This window comes from Meles meles, chromosome 15 (genome assembly GCF_922984935.1).
Source record: "Meles meles chromosome 15, mMelMel3.1 paternal haplotype, whole genome shotgun sequence".
Taxonomy (NCBI): Eukaryota; Metazoa; Chordata; class Mammalia; order Carnivora; family Mustelidae; genus Meles; species Meles meles.
The window spans coordinates 57,047,494-57,052,138 of NC_060080.1; the positions used below are offsets into that span (position 1 = coordinate 57,047,494).

The 4,645-nt window shown below is 43.1% G+C and overlaps 1 pseudogene; it reads left to right on the forward strand.

Moving 5' to 3' along the window:
- The first annotated feature begins 2,589 nt into the window (after positions 1–2,589).
- On the forward strand, positions 2,590–3,890 carry LOC123925918 (annotated as a pseudogene).
- The last annotated feature ends 755 nt before the right edge of the window (positions 3,891–4,645 follow it).

Sequence of the window (4,645 nt, forward strand, 5' to 3'; positions counted from 1 at the left end):
GGAAGAAATGGTATTGTGCACAGGGCTAGACTAGAGAAAAGGAGAGGAGCAGACAGTCTTTCTATTTAACTTTAAAAACTCTATCTATGGCCCACAAGTAGAAGCCCTTTTGGAACAATTATCACTTTGCATTTTCATTATGCATTTTATACCTCTAAGTACATAATCACCTGCTCATGTCTATCTGATAAATAATGAGATTTTTATTTCACATTTGCATTGTTAATTACAGTATATTACAGAAGTAAGATACCAGGCATCTGTTATTAATAGAATGTAATTCTTTTTTTGAATAACAAGGGCACTTTAAATAGACAAAGAGAAAGAACCCTTTATTGGAGGCCACCCAGAACTGTTGATAGCTTTTCATTTGCACTTTAAGGTAGATGAGGCAGGAATGGAGGAAAATACCACATGAATTGAAGCTATCAAGATAAAATACAAATGTGACTTACAGTCTGGCAAGAGTTTACTTCCTTACCCTTGATGAAGTAGTCAGTTTTGTAAATGCCAATGCAATTAGAATACATTTAATGCTGAATAGTTGAAAAGTCCAACCCATGAAATTCCCTCTAAGAGTCTGATAACGTCTGGTCACAATATGAGGGGCCAGTTGAGAGAGCCAATTTTAATAGTCTCAGGATCATTATCTTTACTACCGAAAGATGATTCTTCTCAGCAGGGTCATTGATTTCCCCAACTCCCATGCCTGGGGTCTTACTGAGAGTAGTGTGATGAAAAAAGCAACAGGCAAAAAAAAATCTAGGAGCCTGGGAATTCTCCATCTTCCTACTACAATGACCACCTGGATTGGTGGTTACTCTCTGAGTGAAGTAGGAATACTGAAACTCTACTAAGCATCAGAATGCAATGAAGACACTGGGAAAAGTAGATGCATCAAGTAATCAAGTAATGACTGACCTTTGGGGACTTGACCTTTGGGGAACACTCTGCATAGGTCAGTGTTGGGTGTATTCCTTTTGCCAATAGATTTACCACCTTACCAACTGCCACAGAGGGATCCAGAACTGTTCCAGAACCACAGACTCCCTCAAGTTGCTCCTTAATAATCACACCCTCTATCCAACCCTAACCTGATGCATTCTCCATCACTATGATTGTCATTTTGAGAAAGTTATAGAAATGGAATCATTCAGGGTATAGTCCTTTGAAGCTGGGTTTCCACTCAGGATAATGCCCTTGAGATCTGTATAAATTGTTCATGTATCAATAGTTTACTCCTTTACATTGCTGAGTAAATTTTTATTGTATGGTTGTAGTGCTGTTTGCTTATCCATTCACTCATGGAAGGACTGTTGGGTTGTTTCTGGTTTGAGGTTATTATAAATAAAATTGCTATAAATATTCATGTACAGGTTTTGGGTAAAGACAAGTTTTCATTTCCTTAGGAGAAATACACAGAAATATGATTGCTGGGTCATATGGTAAGTATATGTTTAACTGTATATGAAACTGCTTGTATAACTGTTTTCCAATACAACTTTGCCACTTTACATTCCTACCAGCAAAGTAAAAAAGATGCAATTGTTCTGCATCCACACCAGCTTCTGGTATTATCAGTATTTATCCTTTTTTTTTTTTTATTTCTTTTTTTTTTTTTTCCATTTTATTTATTTTTTCAGCGTAACAGTATTCATTCTTTTTGCACAACACCCAGTGCTCCATGCCTTTTTTTTTTTTTAAGATTTTATTTATTTATTTGACAGAGATCACAGGTAAGCAGAGAGGCAGGCAGAGAGAGAGGAAGGAAAGCAGGCTCCCCGCGGAGCAGAGAGCCCGACGCGGGGCTCGATCCCAGGACCCTGGGATCATGACCTGAGCCGAAGGCAGAGGCTTTAACCCACTGAGCCACCCAGGCGCCCCATCAGTATTTATCCTTTAGCCATTTTAATAGGTGAGTAGTGGTGTATGTCCTTGTAGCTTTAATCCTAATTTCTGTATTGGCTAGTGACACTGAATAACTTCTCATGTATTATTTACTAACCATATATCCTCTTTGGTGAAGTTCTGTTCAAGTTACCTGAAGTATCAAGTTCAAGTCAAGCTTTGAAGAAGTCTTCTTCTGTGTTATGACTGCACTCTCCCTAGTGTATCTTCACAAAAAGCTGTAGTAATAAATTAAATTTCTCTCCAACTATTGTGAATGCTGGTCATGCTGTGATGGGACATAAGGCAGCATTCAAAAAAAAAAAAAATCTTGTCATTTTCTTCTAATATATCTTTTCTTCGTTCTATAGTCCATGTCTGTAGGTTAGGAATATTTTTTTGGGGGGTCTTTCAGCAGGGACAGAAAAATATCACTAAATTCAGATGACAAAAGGAAGAGACAGTGGAATCAGGATGCCACAAGCTAAACTGTAGGGGAAAAGACATTTTTAGAGAGATGTAGGTAGATTAGAAGTCTGACTCCTATCAAGAAATCATTAGTTATGTGTAAATATTAAATGTACCACAATAGTTGCTTTGGTGGGTGGCTAACTCCAGTAAAAACATAGAGTGAGGAGGGGCGGGGCATGTGCGGGACAAAGGGAAATGAGGCCGGAGCTGCGGGCGCTTTTTCTGCGCGGTGTCTCAGATTCATTCTTAAGGAACTGAGAACTTAATCTTCCAAAATGTCAAAAAGACCATCTTATGCCCCACCTCCCACCCCAGCTCCTGCAACACAAATGCCCAGCACACCAGGGTTTGTGGGATACAATCCATACAGTCATCTCGCCTACAACAACTACAGGCTGGGAGGGAACCCGGGCACCAACAGCCGGGTCACGGCATCCTCTGGTATTACGATTCCAAAACCCCCAAAGCTACCAGATAAGCCGCTGATGCCCTACATGAGGTACAGCAGAAAGGTCTGGGACCAAGTAAAAGCTTCCAACCCTGACCTAAAGTTGTGGGAGATTGGCAAGATTATTGGTGGCATGTGGCGAGATCTCACTGATGAAGAAAAACAAGAATATTTAAACGAATACGAAGCAGAAAAGATAGAATACAATGAATCTATGAAGGCCTATCATAATTCCCCCCGCATACCTTGCTTACATAAATGCAAAAAGTCGTGCAGAAGCTGCTTTAGAGGAAGAAAGTCGACAGAGACAGTCTCGCATGGAGAAAGGAGAGCCATACATGAGCATCCAGCCTGCTGAAGATCTAGATGATTATGATGATGGCTTTTCAATGAAGCATACAGCCACCGCCGTTTCCAGAGAAACTACCGCCTCATCAGTGAAATCCTCAGTGAGAGTGTGGTGCCAGATGTTCGGTCAGTTGTCACAACAGCTAGAATGCAGGTCCTCAAACGACAGGTCCAGTCCTTAATGGTTCATCAGCGAAAACTAGAAGCTGAGCTGCTTCAAATAGAGGAGCGACACCAGGAAAAGAAGAGGAAATTCCTGGAAAGCACAGATTCATTTAACAATGAACTTAAAAGGTTGTGCGGTTTGAAGGTAGAAGTGGATATGGAAAAAATTGCTGCTGAAATTGCACAGGCAGAGGAGCAGGCTCGAAAAAGGCAGGAGGAAAGAGAGAAAGAGGCAGCAGAGCAAGCTGAACGCAGTCAGAGCAGCACGGTTCCTGAGGAAGAGCAAGCTGCGAGGAACACCGAAGAGAAGAAGGGCGACGAGAACATCCCGATGGAGCCAGAGGAGACACACCTCGAAGAAGCGACGGAAAGCCAGCGGAATGGCGAAGAAGGCACATCTACTCCTGAGGACAAGGAGAGCGGGCAGGAAGGGGTGGACAGTATGGCTGAGGAAGGGACCCGTGATAGTAACACTGGCTCGGAGAGCAACAGTGCCACGGTGGAGGAGCCGCCAACAGACCCCGCCCCGGAAGATGAGAAGAAAGAATAAATGTTGCCTTGTTTTATGTGTTCTAAATACTTTTTTAAATGAAAAAAATGTTTTATGAGTTAAAAAAAAAAAAACACAGAGTGAGAATTCAGAGTTGACTTTACAAAAGGAATCTTTCATCCAGCTTTAGAGTGCATTCAAAATATTAGTTGTCTTGAAAATCTCACTTTTCCAGGTCTGAATCTTTTTCTTAAGATACATCTAAAAATTCGGGGGGAGGAGTCAAGATGGCGGAGAAGTAGCAGCCTGAGACTACATCAGGTAGCAGGAGATCAGCTCGATAGCTTATCTAAACATTGCAAACACCTACAAATCCAACGGGAGAGCGAAGAGAAGAAGAACAGCAACTCTAGAAACAGAAAATCAACCACTTTCTGAAAGGTAGGACTGGCGGAGAAGTGAATCTAAAACGAAGGGAAGATAGACTGCGGGGGGAGGGGCCGGCTCCCGGCAAGCGGCGGAGGAACGGAGCACAAAATCAGGACTTTTAAAAGTCTGTTCCACTGAGGGACATTGCTCCAGGGGCTAAACCGGGGTGAAGCCCACGCGGGGCCAGCGTGGCCCCAGGCCCCGCAGGGTCACAGAAGGATCGGGGGTGTCGGAGTGTCGGAGAGCTCGCAGGTATTAGAACGGAGAAGCCGGCTGCAGAGACAGAGCCGAGGACTGAACTCTCAGCTCGGGGTTACCTTGAACTGGTCGCGGGCTGGGTGAGCTCGGAGCGCGACTAGAGGCTGGGCATACGGGAGTGATTGGGTGCTGTCCTCTGGGGGCGCACA